This window comes from Peromyscus maniculatus, chromosome 2 (assembly GCF_049852395.1).
Source record: "Peromyscus maniculatus bairdii isolate BWxNUB_F1_BW_parent chromosome 2, HU_Pman_BW_mat_3.1, whole genome shotgun sequence".
NCBI classification, from domain to species: domain Eukaryota; kingdom Metazoa; phylum Chordata; class Mammalia; order Rodentia; family Cricetidae; genus Peromyscus; species Peromyscus maniculatus.
The window spans coordinates 134,483,106-134,505,104 of NC_134853.1; the positions used below are offsets into that span (position 1 = coordinate 134,483,106).

General features: G+C 41.3%; 1 pseudogene; it reads left to right on the forward strand.

The window, feature by feature from the left end:
• The first annotated feature begins 18,239 nt into the window (after nt 1-18,239).
• On the forward strand, nt 18,240-21,502 carry LOC102911613 (protein kinase C iota type pseudogene; annotated as a pseudogene).
• Nucleotides 21,503-21,999: the final 497 nt, after the last annotated feature.

Below are 21,999 nucleotides of genomic sequence, written 5' to 3' on the forward strand. Positions count from 1 at the left end.
TATCTGTTTATCTCCACAAGATTCTCCGCTATAAATCCTTCTATCTAATATTTTCTGCTGCTCGCACTCAAGAAAACTCTGGGAAGCTGTGGGGGTGGTGGGTAAACGCCCCACAGAATGGCGCCGTGAACAGGGACTGAAGAAAAAAAGGGACTGAAGAAAAAAAGGGACTAAAGAAAAAAAGGGACTAAAGAAAAAGGAAAAAAAAGGACTGAAGAAAAAAAAGGGGGAACAAAAAAAGGGGGGACTAAAGACAAATGAACAGGGACTTAAGACAAAGTAATAGGGACTAAAGATAAAGGAAAATAATAGTTTTATTACAGAGTTTTTGGTGAAAGTGCTGAGTCAGCCCTGCCAGTGGAAAGGCATGCCGGTGTTATGGAATATATATATTTTTATATATATTTTTTGGGAAGGCAGGGGTTTTATCCTCGAGAGAAAAGGAAAGCGGACTGGAAGGATGTCCGATGCTGCAGCGAAATTCTCTTCTGTCAAAATTTTCTATCTTCTATCCCTTTCTCAATTTCTATCTGTGATAAGTATAAGATATAGGGTAGTAATATAGTTTAGGAAAAACTTAGAAGTATAAGATTGTGTAGGAAAAAATAAGTAAGGCAACTAGACAGAAAAACTCAATTTTCTAACTTTGGGGGCTTTGAAAGCAAACTGGGGAAAAAAATCTTTCTTTGGGCTTTTCGGGTAGTAAAAAAGCTCTTCTTGGAGCTTATGGGGAAGGAAAAGTTTCCTATGGAAGCTTTTGACCTGGGGACAGCTGAAATGCCAAATCCAAGCGGCAGGAGAAAGTGATTTCTCCCTGAGGCAAAAATGGGGGTGTAAGAAGTCCAAGTTTAAAGTTGGGAAGTTTTGGGAAAAGTTGGTCTTTCTCCTGGGGAAAAAAAATCTTTCTCCTAAACTCTAAAGCTTTTCTTGAAAAATTTTGGGGGGAAAATCTCTCTAAAAAGCCTTAATCTTTCTCAAAAGCTCTCTTAAACTTAAAAACTAAATTTGTCCTTCTGGGAGATGACAAAAATTAGAATCACCTGAAGATATTAGTATGGGGACCACCTGTGATTAGCTCTAAGGGAAAACAACAAACCTCTTAAGACAGCAAAACCTCTCTAAGTTTTCAAGCTTTAAAAATCCTCCCTGCAATGCAGGAGGCAGAAACAAGATTCTAAAAACCTCTTCTAAGCTCTGTCTCTTCAAGCTAGTAAAAGACAGTGGGTCAGAGTACCCTGAGGGAAACGCTTGGGGAGAGTGTGGGTGAAGAGCTACAGAGAGCCCAAAAGGGCAGCAAACTTTACCTGAGAAAAGAAAAAAGCCAAGTTTCACAGTTACAGCTGAGTTGAGGCATCAAGGGCTTTGAGCATTTCAGAATGAAAAGGTGCTCCTAATCTTCCTAAAGCAAAGATCCCCTGAAGCAATGCAAACTGTTAGCTTTGTATCCTCACTTCTGACCAAAAACCCAGAGGTGACTGGCCAGCGTCTCTGAGTTGGGGTGCATTTCGGGGATACTAGGGTTCCTGCAGTTGTAAACTTCCTGGAGCACAGAGCTGAGGCAGGAAGGTGCAGCACCCAGGGGAAGATTGCTAATGAACAAACAAAGCTAAAGCCGGTGGGAACGGCATAGTTGTCCACTTTCCTACAAGTCCCAGGTTGAAAGGTCCACAACTACAAAAAGAAACCTGAGAAAAAGCTTTCTATCAGAGAAAGGACCTTTCTGGGAAAACAGTAAAGCTGAACTGGGTCTGAAGAAGTCGTGCTGCCGAGTCAGAACGCTGTCTGGGGAAAGAGCCCAGCCAGGGAAGAACAGAACTATCCAGGAGTAAAGCTTTCTTTTCTGTCAGAGAAAGCATCTCTTTGAGAAAAGCTTTGTTTCAACTGACTCCCTGAGATGAGGGAGTGTAGCCCTAAGGGGTGATTGTCTCTGGCATAAGCTCTGTCCTTGAGCACCCAGACAAGCAAATGCAACCCACTGGGGGACTGGGCCAGGTGAAGGCCTGATGAGGCAAAACACCTGTCCTAATGGGAGTTTAGAAACGGCAAAAACCTCCCTTGTTAAATTTTTCAGTCTGTACACAAACCACACAGACCCTGAAAACAAACGGACAAAAAGCCCCTACCTTCAGTAGCAGGGAAAGCCGCCGCTGTAGTGTCGGAAACTGTTTCTGGGGTAGAGGGGATAAATTGAGACCAAACTGGAAACTGTCTGTGAGAAAGACTCTAAAGAAACAAGGGACAGATACCTCCCCAGAAAATGCATGACCTGACAAAGCTGCTAGAATTTGAGACAGATTCAGGGGGAGAAAAAAAGCCCCTACCTCCAAAAGCAGCTAGCAGAGGTACAGAGCCGCAGACAGATACCTGAAGCTCTGTATCTGGGGGGGAAGGAACAAGCAAAATGAGAATAAGATCAGTGGGAGGAAATCTCTGAAGGAGCTATGGAAAAGCTCTGTTGCAAATGATCTTGTTTTTCACTGACTGGCTAAGACAAGCACAAGCCCCGAGCAAAGTTGCTAGCAGAAATGCCAGCCCCAAGGCCAGCTAACGAGGCAGGTGTGGTTCTGATTCGGGGGCCAGTGTCAAATGAAGGAGAAACACCTGTTAAAGCCAGTTGAGAGACTAGAAATCTCCCAATGTGCCATAATTAAAAATGTAAGCTGCTTGTTCAAATCTCCCCTTGCAAAAGCCAAAAAACTTTGTTCAAACCTCCCGGGCAAGAATTTGTAAGCAAGTCTGGTAAAAGAGAACCAGTTGACTCTCAAACCCGATAAGAAATATGGAAAATGATATAAGGGACTGATATAAGGGACTGATATGGGACTGATATTATTATGGACTGATATAAGGGAAATGCATTCTGGGAAAGGTAGTTTTTCTGCTAAAGATGGCGACATTGCCCTGAAACACTTTTGTCAGCTCTAAAATTAAAATACAGCTTTTAAAAGAATAAGGGGAAAAGTCGTCTAAGGGTTTAAGTGTCCGTTCCAAAGAAAAATTGAAAGGATATGGAACTAGGTGCTTCGTGGTTTGGGGCTCCGTTGGTAAAATGCCTTATTTACCCTAATAGTTGTGCAAAGTTTTTACGGTAGTTGGATGACAAAAAGCTACCTATAAGAGCAGGCAAGTCACTTTAAAATCCTTAAAATATCACCTAATAGCTGTGCAGTTTTTGGCGAAGAGCTTTACAACAGCTAAATATGATAATTTCACCCTCAGCATAAAGTTTTTCAGTAGAACAAACCAAAAGTACTGCTGTGATAGAAACGTTTGTTTGAATTGAAGTTCTTAGGGGAACTATTATGAATTTGGGTGAAGGGACAGCCTCTAGTTAAAAACCGTTTACCGCTGACAGTGCATCTCTGCCAGTTCGAAAAGGCCGACTCACAACTTTGGGGTGTGGCTTCGTCCTGAGACTGTTACAATCCCCTAGCAACAAGTATCACAACTCTATAATGATAACACTCACTAAATCCCAGTGCTTTATAACAAAACTGACTATAAACTCTAAACTTTAGAAATGATGTACGTACTTCCTGTCTAGTTAAGAGAATCTTTATAATAGAGATAATGATAATAATTAAGAGTAAGAAGTAGAAAAATGAAAATATGTGAGTTTGTAGAAATTCTGTCTTGTTATATCGGTGTTAAGAAATCTTTAGGTGTTTGCTAAGTTAGATATATGCTAATGGTAGCCTATATAAGTTTGTAAAATAGATCTATAGAGTTCCTTTAAGAATATAAGCTTGTAAGAAGTATCTAAGGTAGTCGTAAGACATGTAGTAATAAGCTTGTAAGATGCTAGTTGTAAATGTAAGTTTAAATAAGAAATAAGATAAGTATATAAGAATTAATAGGAAATATATTTGCTAAAGTAGTTCTATAAAGTATAAATAAGTAGATGTTAATATGTTGTATGTGAGTTTGTAAAAATGTGTAAATGTTGAATATGAGTCTAAATGCTTTGCAAGGCAAAAAAACGTTATATGTGAGCTTGTGAAAAAGTATAAATGTTAAGTGTGAGTCTATTCTTAATGTATATGGTGAAAACACCTGAGACACAGGAGATAGTGTCCTAGTAGACTGCAAGGTAGGCAGTCTGAATGGTTTCAAAAGCTCCAGAAGCCGCTAAGAAGCTAAGAATGGCGGACGCCAGAACCAGCACAAGGCATCCGCAGCTGAGATCCGTGGAATATCAACGCAGCACAGAAAAACCTGAGCTAACAGCAAAAACGGTGCAGTTTAAAATATTACTATAACTAAAAAGGTCTGTCTGTGAGAACAAAAGTTGCAGAGACGCTTGTTTGAACAAAAATTAACTGCAAAAAGTTTTGGTTGAGAAACGTCTCTTCATATTTGGAAGTGAAAGCCTGATACCTGAATTTATTTGTTTGAACTTTTTGAACTTAAAATGAGATAAAATTACAAAAACATTTTGGTTATGGATTTCTTCAAATTTGGAAGACTAGTACCAATATTTATCATTTGAATTTTGGTACTTAAATGAAATGAACAATAGAGATTTCATTGCAATGGGACAATTTTGAGCTTACTTATAGTAATGACCTAGGAACGGTTTTCTGGAATTGGGTTAAAAATGAAACTGTTTAAATGAAGAAATGTATTTCTACTTAGAATCAAGATGCAATTTTGTGTATGCGTATATGCTTTATTAACTGGAGATTTATGAATTGTTTTGTGGAACTGTTAATGTAAAAATGGAATTACTTATGGAACTGGTTTTGTGTTACAAATGGAACTGTTTAAACAGAAAAGTTTGGGTTTTCTAACTAGGCTTGAGATTTTGCTTAAAAATTATAAAGAAAAGGAGGAGCTATGAGATTGAATTATGTTCGCAGAAACCTATTGATATTAATGCACCCTGGCTTTGTGGAATTGAGGAAATGTTTAAGTTTGATGTGAATACATCGAAGTTTTTCCTATGTTCTGTTAACAAGAAAAATGACTGAGTTAAAGTTGTAAGTCGGAGAAAATTGTTAACTATATATAGCACCATATATGCTAATTCTAATGGTTCTGTTAAGAGTTTGCTTTGAGTTGTAAGATTGAGAGAATTGTGACTATGTATAGCAATATTTGTTAACCTGTTAATGGTAATGATGAAGCTAAGGGATTCTTTAAGTTTGTAGTTGCCTTAAGAGTTTTGGTTTAGAAAGGGCTTGAGGCAGCTAAGACTGCTGTGGTCACCTTGGACCTAATTCAAAAGAGAAATGCCATCTATATCATCCTCTACTCCCATACTGGGAGGTGTAACAGCTATGGAGATTGCTGTAAGCCATTAATAGTTATTTTTTTATATATTAAGAAGGGGGGACCTGTGGGAGCCCGTTCTGGGGTTCCTCGTGGCTTTACCCAGCAGGTCCGAATAGAGGATGATCAGGACCACGGGCCTGAGTGCAGGTGTCTGAGATGGCCTGCACTTGGCTGTGCTGGGGGAGGAGGTCTTTTGCTCCACCCCTTGGCGTCTCTATAAAAACCCTGGACCAGAGACAGTCCGGGCCCGTTGGAATAGGTTCCAGGCCCTCTCGAGGCTATCCTTTATTTTCTATCTGTTTATCTCCACAAGATTCTCCGCTATAAATCCTTCTATCTAATATTTTCTGCTGCTCGCACTCAAGAAAACTCTGGGAAGCTGTGGGGGTGGTGGGTAAACGCCCCACAGTCATCAATCATATGCTACATGTCTTCACTGTGCTGGGACAGCCAAAATGCATAAAGACTGACAATGGCCCAGGTACACCAGCAATAGGTTTAAACAATTCTGCTTACAATTGGGGATAAAGCATGTCACTGGAATACCCTATAAACCACAGGGACAAGGCATTGTGGAACGGGCTCACCAAACCCTAAAAATTACCATTAATAAACTCAGCTCACAGGAAACCTTGTTCCCTATCAAGGGGAACCAAAAGATGTTGCTTGCACATGCCCTCTTTGTGCTAAATTTCTTAACTTTGGATGGCTTGGGAAAATATGCAGCCGAACGACACTGGCACCCAGAGACCAGCCCGGGATATGCCCAGGCCCTTTGGAAAGATCCTATCACTGGGAAATGGGGCGGCCCGGACCCAGTATTAATCTGGGGAAAAGGGTCCGCATGTATTTACGACTCCAAGGAAAATGGAGCCCGCTGGTTACCAGCAAGATTAATTAAACCCTACTCTGCAAGAAATGCCCCATAACAGTAAATAATAATCTTGGGTCCAGGAAATAGCCCTGAGACATGGATCTTTTCTTTTACAGGTACCCTGTGACCCAAGCAGAGGAGAAGGGATCATGAGTGCCCTCACCATCTGGAGGATTCATCTTTGCCCCGAGCCCATTTTTGTGATCTTGCTCACTATCCCTATGACCCGAGCCAGCCCCCATGCTGTTAAGAAACTCACTTGGCAGGTCATCTCACAAACTGGGGAAACGGTCTGGCAGACGACTGCCAATCATGCCCCCTTTTCATGGTGGCCATCCCTTACCCCTGATTTTTGCGAGCTTGCAGCTGGACTTGACACCTGGGATATACCTGAGGCCGAACATACTCTTGTTGGCCCAGCCCTTAAACCCGCTTTTGGACCCCCGCCCCCCCCCTACTCGAGGACCCGGGTGTGCCACCTTTGCCGCTTGCTGTTTACTGTCCTTGTATGATTTTTATGTTTGCCCTAAAGACGGCAGAAGTCGTGCCCTCGCGGCAAGATGTGGGGGATATGAAGAATTTTTTTTGCAAAGCCTGGTCCTGCGAGACTACTGGGGCAGCTTACTGGAAGCCTTCCTCCTCATGGGACCTTATAACGGTTTCCCCGGGCTATGTAAAAAGGGGCCAATGCCATGCTACCCAAAAGGAACTACAACCACAGTACGGCAAGTCCTTGCCATTAAACATTTCATTCACTCCAAAAGGCAAGGACTTCACAGGCTGGCCCGTGGGAAGGACATGGGGCCTTCGCTGGCTGGGATGCGGGGGTTACATTCAAAATACAATTAAAAATAGAAAATACCCACGCCACACCCATTGGACCCAGTCGGGTCCTCCCCGAATTCTCGGGCAGAATCCCAGTCCCAGCCAAAGGAGTAATAATCACACCGGGACCCACACCTAGTAGCACTTCCACCCCCCACCCCCACCCCCACCCCCGTGCGTAGCACATCCCCTGTTATCCCGCAAAATACAGGCAACAGGTTGTTCAGTTTAGTACAGGGAGCATATACGGCTCTAAATGCCACAAACCCAGATAAGACCTTGAATTGCTGGCTTTGCCTTACATCCAGCCCTCCTTACTATGAGGGAATTGCCTTTCAGTCTGCTGCCAGCAACCTCACTTCCCCGAGCAGTAGGTGTCAGACTAAGCCTCATAAACTAACACTCTCTGAGGTTTCTGGACAAGGCTCCTGTTTAGGCAAAGTCCCACCGACCCATAGGCATCTCTGTAACGACACCTCGACACCCTATAAAGGAGGATATTATCTTGAGGCACCTAATGGGTCCTACTGGGCCTGCGACACCGGGTTAACCCCCTGTGTGTCTGCTCAGATATTTAATGGTTCCCATGAATTCTGTGTATTGGTTCAGCTGTGGCCTCGTGTCACCTATCTTGAAGAAAGCTCGATTATGGAATTCTTCGAGCAAAGGAGTAGATACACTCGAGAACCTGTGTCATTGACTATAGCCCCCTTGTTGGGTGTTGGAGGCATTGCAGCAGGAATTGGTACAGGAACCACCGCCCTTGTACAAAATAATCACTTGATGCAGTTACACATGGCCATGATCACCGATCTGGAGGCAATAGAAAGATCTATTTCCACCCTTGAGAAATCACTTACCTCACTGTCAGAAGTAGTGCTCCAAATAGAAGGGGCCTGGATCTGTTGTTCCTGAAGGAAGGGGGCCTATGTGCCGCCTTGAAGGAAGAATGCTGCTTTTATGCAGACCATACTGGTATTGTCAGGGAATCAATGGAAAAATTAAGGGAAAGGCTGGCTCAAAGAAAAAGGGAGTTTGAAGATCAGCACGGGTGGTTTGAAAGTTGGCTGCAAGGGTCCCCCTGGCTCTCCACCTTGCTACCTACCATTCTAGCCCCCTTGATTGTTTTTCTCCTTCTCATTACCTTTGGCCCCTGGGCCTTTCAGCGGTTGACTCGGTTTATCAAAAATCAGATTGATTCGGCTTTACCATGACACGTCTCAATTCATTATCACAGGATAGATTCTGAGGAGGCCGGCCAGGAGCCTCATCAAGGACTCAGATTCAGTGTCCTAAGGCCCTAACGTCCCCACGGTCTTGCTAGAGGGTACTCAATGACGGGAATATTACAGGGCCCACATGGGGGTCCTCCTGTATAGCCTAAGACAGGGGCCCTCTCGGACCACCCCCAAACCCCACTGTCTTGCTAGAGGGTACTCAATGACGGGAATAGTACAGGGCCCACGTGGGAGTCCCCCTGTATAGCCTAAGACAGGGGCCCGTTCGGACCACCCCCCGAACACCGACTATATGGATTTCGTCCATTTTATTTTAAGAAAGGGGGGAATTGTTGGAGACCAACCTTGGGCAACTGGGCAAACTGTGTCTTGAACTTTGTATAAGTTTTCTCTTGCTCCAGCAGGCCTTGAAAAAGACAAGATGTTCTAGCCAAAACCATGAGACGTGCTTTTAGATAAACTTCCTGGACAGGTGCTTATCGGCCACCTGCAAGGCCGGGGACCAAAGCGACCTCAAGAATTTTCCATTCTCCTCCCCTCTCTTCCCCTGCTCCCCCTCCCTGCCTGAAGCCCCTGCTCCCCCTCCCTGCCTGAAGCCCCTGCTCCCCCTCCCTGCCTGAAGCCCTGCTTTTAAGCCTCAAGCCCCAGCCAATAAATGAGACCTTGATGCGACTCAGACTGACTCCGTCTTTCTTCATGCGCCTGGTCTCCTTTCCCTCTTGCCCCCATTGATTTTCAGGTGGTCCCTCCTCGAGACCCTCGAATAACCTGGCCTGCTGGATTGGTCAGTACCCAATACAGTAAAGCAACCAACTTCTAATCCTAATAGAGAAGAAAGTAAAGAACAAACCATAATCCAGGCAGTCAGAAAACAGCCAACTAAATTACAGAAATCAGTAAATATCTCTCAATAATAATTTCAAATGTAAGTGGCCTCAACTCACGATAAAGAAATGCAAACTAATTGACTGTATTAAAAAAAGGAATTTCCAACCATTTTCTCCAAGAAACACATATCATTGGTCGTAACACTACAAACTGAGATCAAAAAATAGAAAAGAATCTACCAGTGAATGGAAACTGAGAAATAAGCCAGTGTAGTTATTCTGGTATCTGATGAAGTCAACTTCAACCAGAATTAAGGAAGAGAGATAAAGAAAGCCACTGTTTAATTAATAGAGGGAACAACTGACCAAAAAGGTATAGTTGTAAATATATATAGAACAAATGTTTAGATATCAAATTTCACAAAACAAACACTAATGTACATAAAATATCAAATAAATTCTGATACAATGTTATTGGGAGATCTCAGTACCCTACTCTATACCTAAATAGGTCATCCAAACAAAAATGAATTCAAAGTTAAGGATATCATAGAGCAAATGGACTTAATGGATACATAAAGAATATTCTATTCAACATACACAGAATACACATTTTTCTCATCAGGTCATGGAACCTTGTCTAAAATAGACCACATTATAGGTCACAAATAAAAAATTACCAAATACAAAAGAGTAAAAAATAAGATCTTGTGGGGTTTTTTCAGATTGCAGTGCAATGAAACTATAAGTCAACAGAAATAAAAAAAACTACAGAAATGACACAAGTACATGGAAAAATGAACACCATACTTTTGAATTAACAATGGGTCATTGAAAAAATTAGACAAGAAATCAAAAAGTTCCAATAACCAAACCAAAATAAAAGCACAAGTTACCAAATACTAAGGGGAAAGTTCATACCTCTGAGTGCTTACATTTATGCCTTTCTGTCTGCTGCGAGTATGCGTTGCCACCATTGGTTAATAAAGAAACTGCTATGGCCTATGGCAAGGCAGAATAGAGCCAGGTGGGGAATCCAGGCAGAGAGACAAGAAGAAGGCAGAGTCAGGGAGATGGCAACCCACCGCCCGAAGAGCAACATGCCAGCAGACCAGTAATGCCACAGCCGTGTGACAATACATAGATTAATGGAAATGGGTTAATTTAAGATGTTAGAGCTAGATAGCAATGAGCCTGAGCCATAGACCTAACAGTTTGTAATTAGTATTAAGCCTCTGACTGATTATTTTATAAGCTGCTGTGGGCCAGGTGGAACACCGGAAAACTTCTGTTTACACATTTAAAATATCAGAAAAATCTCAAACAAATTGCCTAATGATGCACCTCAAAGTCTTAAAAAACTAAGAGCAATTGAGACCCACAAGCAATAGACAGCAAGAAATAATAAATAACAGGATGGAAATTGTTGAAATTGAGAGTAAAAGTATGGTACATATAATTAGAGAATTTGGGCTGGAGAGATGGCTCAGAGGTTAAGAGCACTGCTCTTCCAAAGGTCCTGAGTTCAATTCCCAGCAACCACATGGTGGCTCACAACCATCTGTAATGAGATCTGGCACCCTCTTCTGGCCTGCAGGGATACATGCAGGCAGAATATTGTATACATAATAAATAAATAAATCTTTAAAAAAATAATTAGAGAATTAATTATTTGGAAAAATAAACAAGAACAACAAATTTTTTCCATAACTTTCCTTTTTTTCATTTTTCTTTAAGAAATTTTCTACTCACTCCACATGCTATTCACAGACCCCCCCTTCCTCTCTCCTCCCACCCCCAGCCCTCTTTTCCAAGCCACCCCGCATCCCCACATCCCCCAAATCAAAGTCTTCCAAGGGAATCAGCAGAGCTTGGCACACTGAGCCTAGGCAGGTCCAAGCCAATTACCACTGCACCAAGGCTGTGCAAGGTGTCACACCACAGGCACCAATTTCCAGAAGCCTACCCATAGACTAGGGACAGATCCTGATCTCCCTGCCTGGGTACCCCCCAAACAGTTCGAGCCAAATAACCGTCTTCCATATCCAGAGGGCCTAGTCCAGTCCCATGGGGGCTCCACAGCCACCAATCCACAGTTCATGGGCTTCCACTAATGTGGCTGGTCATCTCTGCATGACCTCCCATCATGATCTCAATGTCCCTCACCTGCAGTATCTCTCCTCTCTCTCATCAATTGGATTCCCGGAGCTCAGCCTGGTGCCTGGCCATGGATCTCTGTATCTGCCTCCATCTGTCACTGGACAAAGGCTTCTATGATAACAGCTAGGTTATTTGCTAGGCTGGTCACCAGAGTAGACCGGTCCAGGCACCTTCTGGACCACTGCCAGCAGACCAAGGTGGGGTCAACCTTGTAGATTCCTGAGAGCCTCCCCAGCACTCTGCCTCTTCCTATTCCCATGATGTCCTCATCTATCATGATATCTTCTTCTCTGCCCTCCCACTCTGTCCCTGTTCCAGCTTGACCCTCTCATTTCCCTATGTTCTCATCCCCCACTCCTCACCCTCTGCCACCCCCGACCCAGTCCACTCATGTAGATATCATCCACTTCTCCTTCACAGGATCATTCATGTGTCCTTCCTAGGGTCTTTTCCTGTTAGATAGCCTCTCTGGAGCTGTGAGTTGCAGTCTGACCATCCCTTCCCTCCCATTTAGTATCCAGTTATGAGTGAGTACATACTATGTTTGTCCTTCTGAGTCTGAGTTACCTCACTCAAGATGATATTTTCTAGATCCATCCATTTGCCTGCAAATATCATTGTTTTTTACTGCTAAGTATTACTCCATCGTGTATATGTGCCATATTTTCTTTATCCATTCTTCAATTGAGGGGCATCTAGGTTGTTTTCAGGTTCTTGGAATACAAAATAATGCTGATATGAACATAGTTGAGCATGTGTCCTTGTGGTAAGATTGAGCATTCCTTGGGTATATGTCCAAGAGTGGTATAACTGGGTCTTGAGGAAGAAATATTCCCAATTTTCTGAGAAACTGCCATACTGATTTCCAGAGTGGCTGTACAAGTTTGCATTCCCACCAACAGTGGAGGAGTGTTCCCCTTACTCCATATCCTCTCCAACATAAGCTGTCTTCAGTGTTTTTGATCTTAGCCATTCTGACAGGTGTTAGATAGTATCTCAGAGTCATTTTGTTTTGCATTTCCCTGATGACTAAGGATGTTGAACAATTCCTTAAATGCCTTTCAGCCATTTGAGATTCTTCTGTTGAGAATTCTCTCTTAAGCTCTGTAGCCCATTTTTTAATTGGATTGTTCAGTATTTTTATGTCTAGCTTTTTTGAGTTCTTTATATATTTTGGAGATCAGCCCCTCTGTCAGATGTAGGGTTGGTGAAGATCTTTTCCCATTCTGTAGGCTGTCGTTTGGTCTTATTGACCATGTCTTTTGCCTTACAAAAGCTTCTCAGTTTCAGGAGGTCCCATTTATTAATTGTCACTCTCAGTGTCTGTGCTACTTGTGTTATATTTAGGAAGTGATCTCCTGTGCCAATTCAGTCCAGGCTACTTCCTACTTTCTCTTCTCAAGTTCAGTGTAACTGGACTTATGTTGAGGTCTTTGATCCACTTGGACTTAAGTTTTGTGCATGGCAACAGATATGGATCTATTTGCAATCTTCTGCATGTTGATATCCAGTTATGCCAGTACCAATTGTTGAAAATATTTTCTTTTTTATGGTACATTTTTGGCTTCTTTGTAAAAAATCATATGTTCACAGGTGTGTGGATTAATATCAGGGTCTTCAATTTGATTCCATTGGTCCACATGTCAGTTTTTATGCCAGTACCAAGCTGTTTTTATTATTATATCTCTATAGTAGAGCTTGAGGTCAGGGATCATGATGCCTCCAGAGGTTGCTTTATTATACAGGATTCTTTTAGCTATCCTAGGTTTTTTGTTTTTCCATATAAACTTAAGTATTGTTCTTTCCAAGTCTGTGAAGAATTGTGTTGGGATTTTGATGGGGATTGCATTGAATCTGTAGATTGCTTTTGGTAAGATTGCCATTTTTACTATGTTGATTCTACCTATCCATGAGCATGGGAGATCTTTCCATTTTCTGAGATCTTCTTCAGTTTCTTTCTTCAGAGACTTAAAGTTCTTATCATACAGGTCTTTCACTTGCTTAGTTAGAGTTACCCCAAGGTATTTTATATTATTTGTAGCTATTGTAAAGGGTGATGTTTCTCTGATTTCTCTCTCAGCCCCTTTTTCATTTGTATATAGGAGGGCTAATGATTTTTTTGAATTAATCTTGTATCCTGCCACCTTACTGAAGGAGTTTATCAGCTGTAGGAGTTCCCTGGTAGAATTTTTGGGGTCACTTATGTATACTATCATATCATCTGCAAATAATTTCTGTAGATATCTATTAAGTCTATTTGAGTCATAATTTCTGTTGTTTTCCTTATTTCTCTGTTAAGTTTCTGTCTGGCAGACCTGTCCATTGGTGAGAGTGGGGTGATGAAGTCTCCCATTACTAGTGTATGGGGTTTGATGTGCGATGTAAGCTTTAGTAATGTTTCTTTTACGAATGCCGTTGCCCTTCTAGTTGGGGCATAAATATTCAGAATTGAGACTTCATCTTGTAGGATTTTCCCTGTGATAAATATGTAGTGTCCTTCCTGATCTCTTTCAGTTGATTTTAGTTTGAAGTCTATTTTATTAGATATTAGGATAGCTACATCAGCTTGCTTCTTAAATCCATTTGATTGCAAAGTCTTCCCAGCCTTTTATTCTGGGGCGGTATCTGTCTTTGAAGTTGAGGTATATTTTTTGTATGCAGCAAATGGATGGATCTTGTTTTTGTATCCATTCTGTTAGCCTATGTCTTTTTATAGGTGAATTGAGACCATTGACATTGATGGATATTAATGACCAGTTATTGTTAATTCCTGTTATTTTTTGGTGGTAGTGTTGTATGTTTCCCTTCTTTGGTATTTGTTGGTATGGGACTATCTATTGCCTGTGTTTTCATGGGTATGTCTAACTTCCTTAGGTTGGATTTTTCCTTTGAGTGCTTTCTGTAGGGCTGGATTTGTGGAAAGATATTGTTTAAATCTGGTTTTATCATGGAATATTTGGTTTACTCTGTCTATGTTGATTGAGAGTTTTGCTGGGTATAATAGTCTGGGTTGGCATCCATGGTCTTTTAGTATCTGCATAACATCTGTCCAGGACCTTCTGGCTTTTAGAGTCTCCATTGAGAAGTCAGGTATTATTCTTATGGGTCTGCCTTTATATGTTACTTGGCCTTTTTCCTTTGCAGCTCTTAATATTTTTTCTTTATTCTGTATGTTTAGTGGTTTGATTATTATATGGCAAGGGGATTTTTTTTGATCCAGTCTATTTGGCATTCTGTAATCTTCTTTTATTTGTATAGGCATTTCCTTCTTTAGGTTGGGAAAGTTTTTTTCTATGATTTTGTTGAGTATATTTTCTGTGCCTTTGAGTTGGTATTCTTCTCCTTCTTCTATCCCTATTCTTCTTCAGTTTATTCTTTTCATAGTGTCCCAAATTTCCTGGACATTTTGGGTTATGACTTTGTTGGTTTTAGTGTTTTCTTTGACTGATGAATCTATTTCTTCTACCGTATCTTCAATGCCAGAGATCTGCTCTTCCATCTCTTGCATTCTGTTGGTTATACTTGCATCTGTAGTTCCTGTTCGTTTATTCAGATTTTCCACTTCCAGCATTCTCTCAGTTTGTGTCTTCTTTATTGTCTTCATTTCAGTTTTGAAATCTTGAACTGTTTCCCTCACTTGTTTAATTGCTTTCTCTTGGCTTTCAAGGGATTTATTGATTTCTTCCCATTTTTTGTTTGACTTTTCCTCGATTTCTTTAAGGGAATTTTTCATTCCTCTTTTAAGATCTCTAATATCTTCTTAAAGTCATTTTATGGTAGATATCTTCTGTTTTTTTCTGTGTTGGGATGTTCAGGTCTTGCTGATGTAGGTTCTGATGGAGCCATATTAGTTTTTATGTTGTTGACTGTATTTTTGCACTGGCATCTACCCATCTCTTTCTCCACTTAGTGCAAGCAGTGTCTGTGTCTGAGGGAGTCTCTCTTGGTCTGATTGATACTCTTGATCCAGTGGGAGCTCTTGGTCTAGTCGATGCTGATGGACTTTTTGTCTTAGGGAGCAGCTCTTAGTCCAACTGGTGCTAGTGGGCTCTGTCTCAGGGAGTAACTGCAGTCTTACCGTGTGGTAGATGGTGGTAGTCTGACCTGTCTGCAGGATGTCTGCCTGCCAACTGGCCTCTTAGTACAGTTGGGTGCTGGCAGGCTCTGTCTCAGAGAACAGTTGCAGTCTTGGAGAGTGGGTGGAATTTGGGGAGGTGGGGCTTGGGTTACAGGGTCTGATGGAGGATGGTGGTGATCTGTCCTGTATGCAGGAGGTCTGCCTGCCAACTGGCCTGAAACTGGAACTGCAATGGGTGGGGGTGGAAGGGAGGAGGGTTGTGCCCCTGGGCCCAAAGCCTAGGGGCTGGGGTGTTTGAGTATGAGGATAAAGACTCACCTCTTAGTCCAGTTGGGTACTGGCAGGCTCTCGAACAACAAATTGTTTAACCAAATATTTTTTTAAATTTTTAATACATCCCTACTGCAGTTTCCCCTCACTTCTCTCCTCCCAGTCCTCCTTCATCTCCTCTCTGCTTTGCCTCTCCTCATTAACTCCTCCAGAAGAGGCAGGCCTCCCCTGGATCAACCAAACGTCATATTAAGTTGCAATGTGATTAGGGATCTCCCCTTGTATTACGGCTGGACAATGCAACCCAGTATGAGTAAAAGGGTCCCCAAAGCCAGTAAGAAAAGTCAGAGACAGCACCTGCTCCTTCTTTAGGAGTCCCACAAGAAGACCAAGCTACACAACTGTAACATATTTGCAGAGGGCCTAGGTCAGTTCTGGGCAGGCTCCATGGTTGTTGAAGATCAACAAACTCTCACCAAAACTAACCAAAAGAAAAGGGAGGCAAGGGCAGCATATCTCTGTGAGTTCAAGGCCAGCCTGATACACAAAGTGAGTTCCAGGCCAGCCAGAGCTACACAGTGAGACTCTATAGAAGGAAAGCAAGAGGGGGCGGGGAGAGGGGGAGTAAGTGAGAGAGAAAGAAAGAGAGAGAAAGAAAGAAAGGAAGGAAGAAAGAAAGAAAGAAAGAAAGAAAGAAAGAAAGAAAGAAAGAAAGAAGAGAGGGGAGGGGGAGAGAGAGAAAGAAAGAAAGAAAGAAAGAAAGAAAGAAAGAAAGAAAGAAAGAAAGAAAGAAAGAAAGAAAGAAGAGAGGGGAGGGGGAGAGAGAGAGAAAGAAAGAAAGAAAGAAAGAAAGAAAGAAAGAAAGAAAGAAAGAAAGAAAGAAAGAAAGAAAGAAAGAAAGGGAGAGAAAGAACAAGTTAATAAAATTAGAGTTTAAAGGTGGAGGAGTTACAATTGATTCCATAAAAAGAATCATTTAAGAACATATACTCAAAAACAAATAAAAACCCTTGAGCCAGGCATAGTAGCACAAGTCTTTAACCCAGCACTCCAGAGGCAGAGGCAGGCAGATTTCTGAGTTCCAGTCCAGGCTGGTCTACCAAGCAAGTTCCAGGACAACCAAGGTTACATAGAAAAACCCTGTCTCAAAAAAGAAAAACCCTGAAAATCTAGAAGAAATTGATAAATTCCTTGTCATGCAACCTACTAAAATTAAATCAAGATGATAAAAATAACTTAAACAGATACATAACAACAAGATCTGAACAATAATTTTTAAAAAGTCTCCCAGACCTGCAAGATAAAGGTGCTTAAAACCAAGCCTGATGATCTGACTTAAAAATTTGGAAGAAACATAGAAAAGGAGAGAAAAAAATCCCCTTGACCTCCGCATGCACACACACATACACATCAATATTTTTGTTTGTTTTACAACAGAGAAAAATCTGACATTGCATAGATTCACAGGTGAATTCCATAAACCCTTAGAGAAGACCTAACACTGATGCTCCTCCAATTGCTCCATGAAATAGAAAAGGGAATACACCTACCAAACTCATTCTCTTAATCAAAGCCAGCACTGCTCTGATGTCAACAGTGGATGGAAAAGACACAAAAAGAAAGAAAACTATAAACTAATTCCCATGATAAAAATAAATGCAAAATTATGTAGTTGGTGTTTCTTGTCTGGGCCATCAGTTCCCCAATAATGACACAGAGACTTATAATTACGAAAGCTCAACTGATAGCTTAGGCTTGTTTCTAACTAGCTCTTATAACTTAAATTAATCCATTACTGTTGATTTACTTTCTGCCTCATGGCTTTATTACCTCATCTCCATAGTGCCCATCCTGCTCGTTCTGCATCTCCTGGTGTCTCTACCTTCTTCCTTCCAGTGTCCTCTCTGCCCCCAAAATCCTGCCTAGCTATTGGCCATTCAGCTTCCTATTAAACCAATCAGAGTGACACATCTTCACAGTGTACAAAAAGATTATTACACAACAATTCCCCCTTTTATCTAAATAAAAAGGAAAGGTTTTAACCCCGACATAGGAAAACTATTAATAATAAGAACAATTATCGAGTAAGAATTACATTCACAATGTCCCATCCATTTGTATTTGGCATATTCAGAGAAAATAATCTATTATCTGTCTTATCTTGATGAACTTAAAGTTTTATACCTAAACTATTTTCTATTATAATTTGTATTACCATCTTAAAACTATCTTTTTAGACCACAAAACATTTTTTTAGATAAACAATTTAAGCTTTTATGTCTCTCAGACTTATACACTTTATACCTCTGTTGTGAATTTCTTTTCTGAATTTGGTAACAAGGAAAACTGTAACTATAACTATTTAGTCTTCAACTCCATCAGAGTTGCAAGAAGGATATATTACCCGAGAAAACAGGAAGTGCAGAGCAAACAACTTCCAAAGCCATAAAAATGACAGAAAGAGCTTTTGCTTTCCACAAATTATCAGGATAGAAAATCAATATGCAAAACCCACCACCTGTTCTTAGACCTATAGTAAGTTTGTTAAAAAATAAATTAGGGGTCAGGGTTCGGGCTGTGGCGGCAAGGCGACCCTTCGCTCAGCGCTGTAGGCAGCGGCCGGGTAGGTGAGGCAGCATCTGGGGGAGCCCCGGCCCCCTCGGCCTCCGGCGGCGAGGCGGGGGAGTGAGGAGATGCCGACCCAGAGGGGCAGCAGCACTATGTCCCACAAGGTCGTGGGCAGCGGCGACGGGAACCATTCCCACCAGGTTCGGGTGAAAGCCTACTATCTCGGAGACATTATGATAACAAACACACTTTGAGCCTTCCATCTCCTTTGAGGGACTTTGCAGTGAGGTTCGAGATAATGTTTTCTTTTGACAATGAACAGCCATTCACCATGAAATGGATAGATGAGGAAGGAGATTCGTGTACAGTGTCTTCTCAGTTGGAATTAGAAGAAGCTTTCCGGCTTTATGAGTTGAACAAGGATTCTGAACTCTTGATCCATGTATTTCCTTGTGTACCAGAACGTCCTGGAATGCCTTGCCCAGGAGAAGACAAATCCATTTACCGAAGAGGGGCACGCCGGTAGAGAAAGCTTTATTGTGCAAATGGCCACACTTTTCAAGCCAAACGGTTCAACAGGAGTGCTCACTGTGCCATCTGCACAGACAGAATCTGGGGGTTTGTATGACAAGGATACAAGTGCATCAATTGCAAACTTTTGGTTCATAAGAAGTGCCACAAGCTTGTCACAATTGAGTGTGGGCGGCATTCTTTGCCACCGGAACCAATGATGCCAATGAACCAGTCATCCATGTGTCCGGACCATGCACAGACACTAATTCCATATAATCCTTCAAGTCATGAAAGTTTGGACCAAGTTGGTGAAGAAAAGGAGGCGACCAACACCAGGGAAAGTGGTAAAGCATCATCAAGTCTGGGTCTCCAGGATTTCGATTTGCTTCGAGTTATAGGGAGAGGAAGCTATGCCAAAGTACTGCTGGTTCGATTAAAAACAAACAAACAAACAAACAAAAAAACAGATCGCATTTATGCAATGAAAGCTGTGAAAAAAGAGCTTGTCAATGATGAGGAGGAGGATATTGACTGGGTGAAGACAGAGAAGCATGTTTTCAAGCAGGCATCCAATCATCCTTTTCTTGTTGGGCTGCATTTTTGCTTCCAGACAGAAAGCAGGTTGTTCTTTGTCATAGAGAATGTCAATGGAGGGAACCTAATGTTCCACATGCAGTGACAGAGAAAGCTTCCTGAAGAGCATGCCCCATTTTACTCTGCAGAAATCAGTCTAGCTCTAAATTATCTTCATGAGCGAGGGATCATTTATAGAGATTTGAAGTTGGACAATGTGCTGCTGGACTCTGAAGGACACATTAAACTCACTGACTACAGCATGTGTAAGGAAGGATTACAGCCTGGAGATACAACTAGCACTTTCTGTGGAACTCCCAATTGCATTGCTCCTGAAATTTTAAGAGAAGACTATGGCTTCAGTGTTGACTGGTGGGCTCTTGGAACGCTCATGTTTGAGATGATGGCGGGAAGGTCTCCATTTGATATTGTTGGAAGCTCAGATAACCCCCATCAAAATACAGAGGATTATCTATTCCAAGTTATTTTGGAAAAGCAAATTCGCATACCACGTTCTCTGTCTGTAAAAGCAGCAAGTGTGCTGAAGAGTTTTCTCAACAAGGACCCAAAGGAATGATTGGGTTGTCACCCTTAAACTGGATTTGCTGACAGCCAAGGACACCCATTCTTCAGAAACGTGGACTGGGACATGATGGAGCAAAAGCAGGTGATGCCACCCTTTAAACCAAACATTTCCGGAGAGTTTGGTTTGGATAACTTTGACTCCCAGTTTACTAATGAACCAGTCCAACTCACTCCAGATGATGATGACATCGTGAGGCAGATTGATCAGTCTGAATTGGAAGGTTTTGAGTATATCAACCCTCTTTTGATGTCTGCAGAAGAATGTGTCTGATCCTCCCTTTCAGCTCTCATTTGCTTACTGTCATTTAGTGCATGGATCAACCTGTTAGCCTGGTCACAGTTGACATTCTGTATCGTCACCTACAGAAATCTCACTGTCCTCTTACAGAGGACAGGACTCATAGAGCTAAGTAGAGCTAAGGGAAAAAAAAATGAAACTAGCTTCCCCACAGATAGGTCAGACTTCAGTTACACTTGCTCTCCAGAGGCCTAGGAATGAGTGAGGAAATTGTCTTTTGTTTAAAGGAAATACCACAGCTTCTCAAATAGAGTCTCTGTTGTGCTCTGACACACGGTGGGATGACATCATCAGTCTCCCACAGTTGGTGCCATCTTGTGTTAAATCAGTTGAAGGCTTGATTGTGTAATGGAGGGTAATTCACAATACATCTTGTATTCCTAGTTTCAGAGTTCCTTGAGTTTAAGAATCCTCCTATAAATTTTCTCATTACTTGGGTAATTATTGCTATTTAAAGGAGCAGTTATCAAATTGATATACAATTGACTAGTTTTACTAAGAATTGGGTTATAAATTAGTAGCCATGTTTGAAAAACTGGCACAATGATTTATTTATTTTGTGTTTTAAAATTCTTTTTTTCAGACTAAGGGCTTAGCTTCTGAGCTTGCCTTTTCAGTGAAAACTAGCATGCTGATACATGTAGTTCAGAGACCCAGAAGGCACATGAATGGACAGTTGTTCAGTACATATAAATGAAAAAATAGACATTTAAAGCTGCAGAAAGAGCAGTGGTGGTGTGTTATTTCTTATTGGGAATGAATCCTACAGTTGGACTTTGAGATTTGGTTTAAATAGTGAGGAGACACTCACTTCTTACCCAATTAGAAGAGCACTCCAGTCATTCAGGGGAGGCAGAATGTACATACATGTTTTATTATTTAGTGTACAGGAAAATAATTTATCTTCTAAGTAAAATGTCTTGACTACTTTTGATTCCTTCCTCAAAGTACATTTCTTGTACTTTTGAGACCTGTTAATGGTGTCTGCAATGAAATCAAGAACAATAGTAAAAGAACTTGAGTATAACACATGTGTACTCACATCACAGTTCTAGCTCTTCCTGAGTTTTTATGTCTTAGGTAACAAATGTAATATATAATAGAATGCATTTCAGGGGCAGAGTTATTTAGTTCTCCACAATATTTTTATTAATAGTAGTAGTTAGCAACATTTTATTTTAAAAAGTACCATTTTTTAGGATCATTCTGCTGTTTATTTTAAATATTTTTATATAAAGAACTTTAAAATAATTATCTAAATAAACTACGGTTATCAAATCAGTAAAATTTAATTTTAGGGATGCTCTCTAGTGTTCTGCTTATAATGATTTAAACCATGTAGGCATTTGAAAATGATCTTTTGGGGGATGCTACATTTCATTAGAAGTGTAAGTGTCCCCAGGTTTGTGTCACGTATTTACTTTTCTTCAAATAATTTACGACTGAGAACAATGAAAACCTCCATTGATTGAGACCAAATAAGGGGCCAGTGAGGTGGCTCAGCAGGGAAAGCCGCTTGCTGCCAAGCCTGATAACCTGAGTTTGATGCCTGAAACTCACATGGTAAAGGAAAGAACCAGATCCCACAAGTTGGTACACATGGCACATGCACACCCCTCCCCTGCAGAAAGGAAATGTGTGGGAGTGGGGAGCAGCCAAATAAATGCAGGAAATGCACATCAGAAAGCAGTTGCTTATGTGCATTTTCATGTTTGAGAGGTATATATGTTTCCCTAATACTTAGAACTTAGTTTAAATCAAAAGGCAATGTTCGCATCATAAACTTGTAGAGAATTCTGGTGTCAGTATGTTTATGACCTTTTAAGTGGTGCTGTTTTCCTTGGGGCATTTTGGAATATAGAATAATCACTGAGAGTTTGTTTAAAAATGCACATCATTGGACCTACCATAAGGTC